This window comes from Mobula hypostoma, chromosome 5, assembly GCF_963921235.1.
Source record: "Mobula hypostoma chromosome 5, sMobHyp1.1, whole genome shotgun sequence".
NCBI lineage: Eukaryota > Metazoa > Chordata > Chondrichthyes > Myliobatiformes > Myliobatidae > Mobula > Mobula hypostoma.
In genome coordinates, this window is record NC_086101.1 from 161,454,342 (window position 1) to 161,466,826 (window position 12,485).

General features: G+C 42.0%; 1 protein-coding gene across 3 annotated transcripts in view; it reads right to left on the reverse strand.

The window, feature by feature from the left end:
* LOC134347113 (beta-1,3-galactosyl-O-glycosyl-glycoprotein beta-1,6-N-acetylglucosaminyltransferase 4-like) overlaps positions 1–12,485 on the reverse strand; it is a 166,687-nt gene that overhangs the window by 141,431 nt on the left and 12,771 nt on the right. The gene's annotated exons all lie outside the window — the stretch shown is intronic.

Here is a 12,485-nt window from a genome sequence, read left to right on the forward strand (position 1 = left end):
TTCTCTTCCCTGCCACCCTTGAGTGTCCGGTATCCTGCTGATGTCATCCTCAGTGAAGACTGATGCAAAATACTCGTTCAGTTCCTCCGCCATCTCCTTATTTCCCATTACAATTTCTCCAGTATCATTTTCTATCAGTCCTATATCTACTCTCACCTGTCTTTTACTCTTTATATACTTGAGAAAGCTTTTAGTATCCTCTTTGATATTATTTGCTAGCTTCCTTTCATAGTTAATCTTTTCCCTCTTAATGACCTTCTTAGTTTCCTTTTGTAAGCTTTCAAAAACTTCCCAATCCTCTGTCTTCCCATTAATTTTTGCTTCCTTGTATGCCCTCTCCTTTGCTTTAACTTTGGCTTTGACTTCTCTTGTCAGCCACGGTTGCATCCTTTTCCATTCGAAAATTTCTTCTTTTTTGGAATATACCTGTCTTGCATCTTCCTCACTTCTCACATAAACTCCAGCCACTGCTGCTCTGCCGTCCTTCCTGCCAGTGTCCCTTTCCAGTCAACTTTGGCCAGTTCCTCTCTCATGCCACTATAATTTCCTTTACTCCACTGAAATACCGACACATTAGATTTCGGCTTCTCTTTTTCAAATTTCACAGTGACCTCAATCATGTTATGATCACTGCTTCCTAAGGGTTCCTTCACCTCAATCTCTCTAATCACCTCCGGTTCATTACACAATACCCAATCCAGTACAGCCTATCCCCTAGTGGGCTCAACAACAAGCTGTTCTAAAAAGCCATCTCGCAGACATTCTACAAATTCTCTCTCTTGAGATCCAGTGCCGACCTGATTTTCCCAATCCACTTGCATGTTAAAAACCCCCACAATTATCATAACACTGCCCTTCTGACAAGCCTTTTCTATTTCCTGTTGTAATTTGTAGTCCACATCACTGCAGCTGTTTTGAGGCCTATAAATAACTGCCATCAGGGTCCTTTTACCCCTGTGATTTCTTAGCTCAACCATTAAAGATTCTGCACCTTCTGATCCTATATCACCTCTTTCTAATGATTTAATATCATTTCTTACCAATAAAGCCACGCCTCCCCCTCTGCCTACCTTCCTATCCTTCCGATACACCGTGCATCCTTGGACACATAGCTAAAAACTGTAAAAGGCAGAGGAGATGTGCTAGATGTGGGGGTGATCATGAATATGGAAAGTGCGGAACAGGAGTTCAACCAAAATGCTGCAATTGTGGAGGAGCTCATAATGTTGCATATAGTGGGTGTGAGGTTGTGAGACGGGAGACTAAAATTCAAGAAATAAGAGTGAAAAGAAAGATCACTTATGCAGAAGCTGTAAGAATGTCAAGAGAACAGAATAATGCTCCTAATGAACAGGGAGCAATAGGGATACGAGAGATGCAACAAAGAACAAATGACAGGATTTATGTAGACAAGAAGGCTCTAGTAACATTCATTGCAGGAGTGATTAATAGTACAGCTGAGGTAAAGTCACAAAGTGATAAAATTCAGCTGGTGGTCAAAGCAGCGGTAAACCATTTAGGATTAGTAGGACTGACATGGGAAGAAGTGAGGGAGAACCTCACTAATCAGTCAAGCCAGGAAGTGTCATGTGTTGGTTAATACTAATTATGGTGATTCTTTTACAATGGAATGCAAGGAGCTTACTGGCCAATAGCCAGGATTTCAAGCACTTTATAAAGAAATGGTTGTCAAACCAGATGCAGAGTGTATTCAGGAAACTTGGTTGAAACCAACTTTAGACTTTGTGGTATATGGGTATACAATGATAAGGAAAGATAGAAATCTAGGGGGAGGAGGGGGTTGTGCTATGTTAATCAAGCAAAGTATACCATATAGGGTACTGGAAAAAGGAGATGATCAGTGGTGGAAGTGTGGGAGAGAGGGGAGGGAGTGGTTATAATTAACTACTACAATCCATGTAAAAGGTTGGATTTAGACAGCCTATTAAAGATACAAGGACAAAACAGACATAAAGTAGTGTGGTGTGCAGATTTCAATGCTCATAGCACAATATGGGGGGATCAGATTCCAGATCCAAATGGAAAGGTAATTGAAGATTTGATGGAAGAAAGGGATTTGGTGTGTATGAATGATGGTAGAGGCACAAGGATAGATATAACAACAGGAACTGAGTCAGTGTTAGATATTATTTTAGTGTCTAATACCTTGGCTGGCATTAGTAACTGGGGAGCTTGGACTGCTTCAATAGTAGGCAGTGATCAAGTGATCACTACCCATTTTTATGTTCAGTGGGTGAAAGAGTTGAAGTAAGACCAGGTGGCGGAACCCCAAAGTGGGTGTTTGGAAAAGCAGATTGGGGTAAGTTCCAGAAGTTGAGTGGAGAAGGGTTGACAAAGATTGATATTTCTGGAAATGTAGATGAATTAAACAGTCAGGTGACTTCAGCAATTATCATGGCAGCAGAAGGATCTATACCTAGGAGTAAAAATAGGATAAATAGAAAACTGGTACCATGGTGGACAGAGGAATGTTGTCAGGCTGTAAAAAACAGAAATAGAGCATTCAGGCTAGTTAAAAGAACCCATAATATGCAGCATTTGGTTCAATATAAGAAAGCACAGGCAGTGGTGAGAAGAACTATACGTCAAGCTAAAAGGGCAAGTTGGAGGAGTTTTTGAGACAAGATAGGAAGAACAACACCTGTGGGAGAGATATGGGGAATGATTAAGAGGATGGGAGGAGATAGAAGGGAATGGGAATATCCAGTAATAAAATCTGAGGAGGAAACTGCAGTCTCCAGTAGGGATAAGGCTGAGATCATGGCCAAGTCATTTGTGCTGATACACAGTTCAGAAAATTTGTCTGAAGAAGGGAGAAGGAGAAGGGAAAGAATAATGAGCCAACACTCAGGTGTGTTAAACAGGAGGGAAGGAACAGATGATATAATTGATGATCCATTTACATTAGCAGAAATGGTGAGAGCAATAAAGAGATCGAGACCAACCTCCCCAGGGAAAGATCTGATATGCTCTGTGATGCTAAAAAATCTAGGAGAAGGAGCGCTCTTGAAGTTGCTGCATTTTTATAACAGAGTGTGGGAGGAGGGAAGATTACCAAGTGCATGGAAAGAAGCAGTAGTAATTCCAATAAGGAAGCCTGGCAAGGATCTGTCAAAACCCACTAGCTACAGACCAATTGCATTAACATCAAGTATATGTGAGATAATGGAAAGGATGATAACAGAAAGGTTATCGTATGAGCTTGAGAAAAGGGGAATGCTGGCAAGTTATCAGAGTGGTTTTAGAAAGGGAAGGAATTCCATGGACTCAGTAATTATGTTAGAGACTGAAATAAGGAAGGCCCAGGCAAATAGAGAGTCAGTAGTGGCAGTGTTCTTTGACATTGAAAAAGCCTACGCTATGATATGGAAGGAAGGATTATTAATTAAACTGCACAAGATGGGGGTTGGTGGGAGAGTTTTTAATTGGATTAAAGATTTTTTGTTTGGTAGAAAAATTCAAGTTCGGATTGGATCAGAATTATCAAAACAGTACATAGTGGAAAATGGCACACCTCAAGGTAGTGTGATTAGCCCGTTACTTTTCATCATTATGATCAATGATGTCTTCACAAAGGTACCAGTGGATATAGGTAGGTCACTGTTTGCGGATGATGGGGCCTTGTGGAAAAGAAGCAGGAACATGGACCATATAATCAGGAAACTACAAGAAGCAATAGATGAAGTGGTGGAGCGGGGTTATGATTGGGGATGTAGATTTTCAGTAGATAAAACTCAAACTGTATTTTTTACCAGGAAAAGAGTTGAGGTAGGGAAGAAGTTAAGGATGTATGAGATTGAATTAGAAAGGGTTGCATCATTTAAATTTCTGGGAGTTATATTTGATTCACGATTAACATGGGCAGACCATATCAGGAAAGTTGAGGAGAAATGTAAAAAAGTAATAAATGTGATGAGATGTTTGACTGGTAGGGAATGGGGAGCAAGTTGTTCAGCGTTGAAGCGAATGTATGTGGCTTTAGTGAGATCTGTGTTGGACTATGGAAATATAGCATATGGATCAGCAGCTAGGTCTCTTATAAGGAAACTGGATGTGATTCAGGCTCAGGCCTTGAGAGTGTGCAGTGGGGCTTTTAAAACGTCACCAGTGTCAGCCCTACAGGTAGAAATGGGAATAATGCCTTTGGAACTAAGAAGGATGCAACTGATGGCAAACTACTGGGCTAACTTGCAGGGGCACAATGATTCTCACCCTGCTAAAGGAGCATTGTAGGAGTGCTGGGAAAATGGGAGGTTTCAGAGGGATACCTTTAGTTGGGTAGGGAATGATATCGCGAAAGAATGTGGAGTGTTTGATCTGAGGATAAGTCCTTCAGTAGTTTATCCGGTTGTAGCTCCATGGAAGCTTGTATGGCCTGACATAGACTGGCATTTGTTAGAGGTAAAAAGGAAAGAAAGATATAAAACAGATTTGGTAAATGCATTTAACTGTCATGTGATGAAAAAGTATAGTGATTATACTCACATTTATATGGATGGTGCGAAGGAACCTGAAACAGGAGTGACAGGGTTTGGGGTGGTTATACCAGCAAAAGAAATTGGAATCAGCAGAAGAACATCTAATAAGTTAGGGGTGTTTACAGTGGAGATGCTGGCGGTGTTGGTTGCGTTGCAATGGGTGCAGAAAGCCAGACAAGTCAAAGCATTGATATGTTCAGATTCATCCTCAGTTCTAGCAAGTTTAAGGTCTTTTCACACAAACAGTCGGCAAGATGTACTTTATGAAGTCCTTCAGTTAGTTACAAGAATTGCAAATCAGGGAGGTCAGGTAAAATTTCTATCGGTTCCAGCACAAGTAGGGGTGAAGGGGAATGAGAGGGTGGATGAGTTGGCAAAGAGGGTGTTAAAGAAAGAAAACATAGAAATGCACATTAGTATCAGTAAAGCAGAGGTTAAGTGTGTAATCTGGGGAAAAAGTCAACCGAATGTGGCAAGAAAGATGGGACAGGGAGGGGAAAGGGAGGCATTTATATCAAATACAAAAGAGTGTTGCAGGTACTAGGGTAGGTAATGGAAACAGAAGAGAGGAAACTGTGTGGACTAGGTTAAGGCTGGGGCATTGTGCATTAAACAAAACATTGAAAATGACAGGGAAACACCAGACAGGATTGTGTGAGGAATGTCAGGAAGAGGAGTCAGTAGAACATGTAGTTTTGTGTTGCAGGAAGTATGGGATACAGAGAGAGATGATTAGAATTAAATTAAGGGAGTTGGGGGTGCAGGAATTCACATTAAAAGGGTTGCTGGGCATGGGTGAGAGAGCATAAGTCTGGGTATTTTTAGCGTTTTTAGGGGGTACAGGGGTTTTTTTATAGGATATGATGGATAAACAGGAATAGGGTACTAGGATGGTCAAAGTGTAGGTTTGTGTGTGTGTGTGTGTGTGTGTGTGTGTGTGTGTGTGTGTGTGCGCGCGCGCGCGATTGGGTGAAGGGATTTAGAATATATGTCTAGTGCACATTCCAGAGCACAGGGTGGCAGTAATGCACCATTAAGATGGATGCCAACCGCCGTAAAACAAGATACAGACAGAAGTCGTTCATGCTGACCAGTGGGAACCCTTCTGTGTTAACCCCACTGCCCAGACCTTAATCTACAGCTCTCTGTGCTTAACAAGTCCAATTCATCTGCTTCAGCTAGACACTTTTCAGATGCTGTCAACTTCATCCACTCTCAGCCAGTCTACTCCAGGCAGATACCGCTCTGGATGAAGAGCAGCCATTGTCTGAGTGGACAGAGACATCTTGAGGCCTTTTCTCTTTGAGGCTTCAGTGAAAAGAGGCTTTAGTCAGAGAAAGCAAAGAAAAGCTCTAGGTTAAGTTAATGGGGCTATTTACTGACCATCCAACAGTCCTAAAGATTAATAGGAACAAATTTGTAAAGTGATCGCAGACTGTTGCAAGAAACCCAAGGTTGTTATAAGGTTGTTCCACATATTCACTGGGACCCCCATACTGTTAAAGGACTAGAGGGGATCGACCTTGGTCAAATCTGTTCAGGAAAGTTTCCTTCATCAGTAGGTAGAAGTCCCAATGACAGCGCATGTGATACTGGATGTACTATTAGGGAATGAAACAGACCAGGTGACAGAAGTTTCTGTAGGGTAGTGGTCACCAACCTTTTTAAGCCCAAGATCCCCTACCTCGACCTCAGTGAAAGGCAAGATCTACCTACTAAATCGTTAGAGAAAAAACAGCTCAGATTGTACTTCTAATTTGAGGCCCTTTATTTGGGTGAATTGTATTTGAATTACACAAAATACTTTTGTCAAACTTTCAAATTAATTCAAACAAGAAAACACTGTAACTAGCATATCAAACAGGCCATAGCTATCTTTCTTTAAGAATATTACAATACTTCACACCTTTAATTCTAAGTTTCATTATTTAATTTTATTTCAACACAAAAAAAAGATAAAAATTGACTGTTGCACTCAGTGTGATGACCTGGGCTGAATACTTTCTGCTAGTTCCCTGAAATTTGGCTCATAACTACAGACGGCCAGTCTGAGACAGTCCGTGAGGTGTAGGGTTGCCAACTGTCCCATATTTCCCCCGCTAAGGTAGAGCGTTTCTATGAAACCTTTTGTGCCGAAATGCTTTACGCCGAAGAAGCAATTACCATTAATTTATATGGAAAAAAATTTTGAGCGTTCCCAGACCCAAAAAAAAATGACCAAGTCATACCAAATAACACATAAAACCTAAAATAACACTAACATATAGTAAAAGCAGGAATGAGATGATAAATACACAGCCTATAAAAAGTAGAAATAATGAAGAATAAGCCAAAACCGATTTGTGGGATTAAAAAAAATTGGCACATCATGCATGCGCACACAGGTGCCCGTGCAAGGCTTCATGGTCATGGTAGTCTTTCTCGGGGTAAATACAAATGTCCTGGGATTTGACTGCTACTTTTGTCCCTTATTTGGGAGTGAGAAAGTTGGCAACCCTAGTGAGGTGTCTGTCAGTAAGTCAGCTCCTGTACTTAGATTTAATAATTTTCATCTGAGAAAATGCAATTTCACATAGTTAAGTTGACCCGAAGTAGGCACTGACATTTGATGGTATAAAACCAATGCGCACATTCCTCGGCCCCATCAGTTGTAATTGCCACCAGTTTATGAATGGGGATGTCATTTTCACGGACATATTTTTTAAACTCATTGTAAATATCCTCACCTCTCGTTCTTTCCTTTAATTGCAAAAGAGTGAGGAAGTCCTCCTTTGTTGTAAAATCCTGGAAAGCCATTCTGACAAATACAACAAGCTGAGCTGTTTGCATTACATCCACGGATTCATCAAACTGTAGTGAAAAATATCCATGTCCTCTGACAGTGACTCTACCCTCCTTGTCACTGTTGCAGGGCCAAGCAGTATGTTACGTATTGCGGTTGTGATGCCGTTTTTGTTTTTAAAGTCATTAAAACAGTCTCTGCGGTAATGACCATTGCTTCCTTGAATAAATCGCCATCTGTAAAAGGCTTCTTGTGTCTAGCCAAAAGGCAACTTACACGAAATAATGCTTCAATAGCAGACTTATTTTGAGCAGCATGTTTTGTGGAAAATGATTGTTGGGCCTTCAAGCCCGATTTCAACTCAGTTTTCCAGGCACGGATTGCGCTCTTTGGGGGGTAGGTGTCTTTAAATTCCTGGAGGTTGGTGTTGTGGTGCCGCTCCAGATTCCCTCTTTTAGTCAGTGCTTGTGTTTGGTGGCACAACATACATACTCACTTGACTTTCACCAAGGTAAACAGAAATTCCTCGCCCATTCTGGATGGAATTTGTATGTTTTCGCCTTCTTTCGTGGAGCCTCCGCCATGCTATCAGGGTATCACGAGCGATTGCCGATTGCGTCGCCATTGATCTGGGCCGACATTTACACGCCAGGCAGCACCTAATTAATTAACTTGGTTATGTCGGCTTTTTTTCTTAAAGATGTGCTGTGTGCATCCTGACTACCGCTGCACCCCTGCATGCTTCGCGGCCCGGAGGTTGGGGACCACTGCCGTATATTGATGTTTGCGACAGTCTGTACTCTTATCTAATCTGATTGGTCACTTTGATGCAGCACAGGCTACGCTGAAAACGCGGTGCATGGCGAGGGAGCTACACACATGCGCACTGGGCAGAAAGAACGGAACTAAACTCCCGCAACCGGGAAACAATCTCTCTTTACAAACAGCTTTTTAGTGAAAATATTGCTACATTACCATTATCCTAATTAGTATTACTTACTTTTATAATGCTCACATTACAACAGTATTTGTGTATTTATTTTTGATTTTTCTTCGGGATCTACTGGGAAAGTCTCAAAGATCGACCAGTCGATCGCTATCGACGGGTTGGTGACCCCAAGTGTAGGGGAGCACTTTGCATCCAGTGACCGCAATGCCATTTGTTTCAAAGTAAATATGCAAAGCGATAGGTCTGGTCTGCGGGTTGAGATTCTAAATTGGAGAGAGGCCAATCTTGATGGTATCAGAGATGATCTGGCAAGTGTGGATTGGGACAGGCTGTTTTCTGGCAATGTGCCTGTCACAATAAAAGGTAAAAATAACAAATGTAGGGAACTTTGGTGTTCAGGAGATATTGAGGCCTTGGTTAAGAGGAAAAAGGAGGTACATTGCAGGTATAGGCAAGTAGGAGCAAATGAGGTGCTTATGGAGTACAAGAAATGTAAGAGAACACTTAAGAAAAAATCCAGAAGGCTAAAAGAAGACATGAAGTTGCTCTAGCAGAGAAGGTGGAGAATCCTAAGGAATTCTACAGGTATGTTAAGAGCAAAAGAGCAAAATTGGTCCTCTGGAAGACCAGAATGGTGATCCATGTGTGGAGCCAAAACAGATGGGGGAGATATTAAATGCATTCTTTGCATCTGTATTTACTCAGAAGACAGACACAGAGTCTATGGAAATGAGGCAAGGTGGCATCAATTTCATGGACTCAAATTACAGAGGAGGAGGTGTTTGCTACCCTGAGGCAAATCAGTGTGGATAAATCCCCAGGGCCTGACAAGGTGTTCTCCCACACCCCCGCCCCCCCCCCCCCAGGAGGCGAGTGCAGAAATTGACAGAGCCCTAGCAGAGATATTTAAAACATCCTTACAACAGGAGAGGTACTAGAGAATTGGATGATATCTAATGTTGTTCCGCTGTTTAAAAAATGCTCTAAAAATAAACCAGGAAATAATAGGCTGGTGGGTGTGACATTGGTTGGAGGAAAGTTACTGGAAGGTATTCTAAGGGACTGGATACATTTGGATAGACACGGACTGATCAAGGATTGTCAGCATGGCAGGTCATGTCTAACCAATCTTATAGAATTTTTCGAGGAAGTTATGAGAAAAAAAGGCAAGTCAGTGAATATTGTTTACGTGGGCTTTAGTAAGGTAATTGACAATGTCCCATTTGAGAGGTTGGTCAAGAAAGTTCAGTGGCTTGGCATTCAGGCTGAGGTAGTAAATTGGATTAGACATTGATTTTGTGGGCGAAGCCAGAGAGTGGTAGAGAAAGGTTGCCTCTCTGAGTGGCAGCCCGTGACGTGCTGTGCCACAGGAATCAGTCCTTTATTGTTCGTCATCTATATCACTGATCTGGATGATAACGTGGTTAACTGGATCAGCAAATTTGTGGATGACACCAAGACTGGGGGTGTAGTGGACAGTGAGGAAGGCCATCATGACTTTCAGAGGGATCTGCATCAGCTGGAAAAATGATAGATGGAATTTAATGCAGACAAATGCGAGGTTTTGCACTTCAGTAGGAGCTGCCAGGGTAGGTCTTACACAGTGAACAGTAGAACAAAGGCATCTGGGAATACAGGTACATAATTCATTGAAAGTGGTCATCATCGTAGCTTATCACACCAGACAGCCAGCCACTCTAGTGTTGTTCGGTTGATGTTGAGCAGGTCAGTGTTAGTTAAATCAGGCGAGAGTGGACAGTTGCGTAGAACGTCTTCAATGTTCTGCACCCTTTCGCCACTCTCACAGGATTCGCTGGTCTTTAAACCCCACTTCACCATATTGTCTCCCGTCCTACAAACTTCCGCTCTCACTTTGTTGAGAGTGTACCACTTCCGTCTGTCAAGCAGTGCCCCGTCTGGTAACAATTCTGTGGGGTCTTGCGCTATATTGTTTGGTGGGGTTCTGGCTTCTGTTTGTTGCCAGAGGTCAATCCTGTATGTTTGGGGGGGTGTTCCGTGCGGTAGTTCCTCCACTGTAGCAAACTTTTTCCTCGATTTTAGGCGGTTGGAAATTGGCACATGATACTTTATACTTTATTGTCGCCAAACAATTGATACTAGAACGTAAAATCATCACAGCAATATCTGATTCTGCTGATGATGAGGTGGGTGCCGTAGATCCGAGTTCTGTTTACCTTTTTCAATTTTTGTTGTAGTGTGTCTTCAGATCTCTGGGGGAGCAATGCCTGAAAGTCTGTAAATAGTGTTAGTGGGTGTGGGGTGCAGTGTGCCCGTGATTATTCAGCAGGCTTCGTTAAGCAACGGGTCTATTTTCTTCGCATGAGCTGATCTGCCCCACACAGGTGCACAGTATTCTGCAGGTGCATAGCAGAGTGCTAGGGCAGTTGATCTAAGTGTGTGAGCATTAGCTCCCCATTTTGTGCCTGCTAAATTTTTCAAGAGAGAATTGCGAGAGCCAACTTTCCCTCAGGGTTTTTGGATGTGGGTGGCAAATGAGAGCGTCCTATCCAGTGTCACGCCCAGGTAAATTGGAGTCTCAATTAGATAGGGTTGTAAAGAAAGCTTTTGGCACAATGACCTTCATAAATCAATGTATTGAGTTCAGGAGATGGGATATTATGTTGAAGTTGTATGAGAAGTTGGTGAGACATAATTTGGAGTATTGTGTGCAGTTTTGGTCACTTACCTACAGGACAGATGTAAGCAAGGTTGAAAGAGTGCAGAGAAAATTTACAAGGATATAACCCTGGAGGACCTGAGTTAATAAGGAAAGATTGAATAGATTAAGACTCTATTCTTTAGAGCGTAGAAGATTGAGAGGAGATTTGATCGAGGTATACAAAATTATGAGGGGTATAGATGGGGTAAATGCAAGCAGGCTTTTTTCACTGAGATTGGGTGGAACTACGACCAGAGGTCATGGGTTAAGGATGAAAAGTAAGAAGTTCAAGGGGAACATAAGGAGAAACTTCTTCATTCAGAGGGACTTGAGAGTGTAGTATAACCTGCCAGCACAAGTGACCTATGTGAATACAATTTCAATGTTAAGTGAAGTTTGGATAGGTACCTAGATGGATGGGATATGGAGGGCTACCGCCCAGGTGCAGGTCAATGGGAGCAGGCAGTTTAAATGGTTTCAGCTTGAACTAGATGGGCCAAAGGGCCTATTTCTGTGCTGTACTTCTCTATGACTCTGACTCTATGGTCTCCCTGATATCTTTTCTGAACATTTTCCCCTTACATTAAACCTATCTTCTCTGGTTTTATCTATGTCTGATATGGGAAAAGTTTCCAGCGTCTACACTATGTATATCCCTCATAATTACCCAATGAGTATCCCTCATACTTTTATGTACCTCAATCACATTCCTTCTTAAGCTCTTCCATTCCAAGGAGAGCGTCTCCATTCTCCTCTCAGAAGTGAAATGTTCCATCCCAGGCAATATCTGGTAAATTTCCTCTGCACTCTCTCCAGAAAAATTTTATTTTGTTTTATTTGGAGATACAGAGGAGAACAGACCCTTCAATCCCACCTCTTGCCCAGCAATCCACCTATTTAACTCCAGCTTAATCACAGGACAATTTTCAATGACCAATAAACCGGATGATCTTTGAACTGTGGGAGGAAGCTAGAGCACCCAGAGGAAACTCACAAAATCACAAGGAGAATGTACACATTCCTTACATACAGCACCGGAATTGAACTCAGAACTCTGATGACCCGAGCAGTAACAGTGTCGCGCTAACTGCTGCACTCCTGTGACACCCCACCCTTTTTATACCTCGGTGACCTATCACATGGTTCCTATACCTCAACGACTGGAACTGCATGCAGTATTCCAGCTGAGGCCTAACCAAGACTTTATATAAAGTTGGAGTATTCCTACTTCTGTATTCGATACCCTGACTAATGAAAGCCCACATTTTATTACCTTCCTCACCACACTGTCTAATTAGTGTAGAATTCTGGCCTCCTAATCTAAAACTGACATGAAATGAGTTCTGTGAGGCTTCACTGGACTCATTTTACAGAACCAGGAATAGGCAGTTTATTTCAGAGATAAAGTAAACATTCTTCCCTCGGTGTGGTGAACCTTTGTAATTCTCTTATCCCTGAAGACTATGATGAGTTAGCCATAGAGGGAATAAAACACTGAAAGGTCTCCTTCTCTGAACCAGATGGGATCATTTTTGGTCGGTAATTATTTTTGTTATTGTTCTAGATAGGTATTGT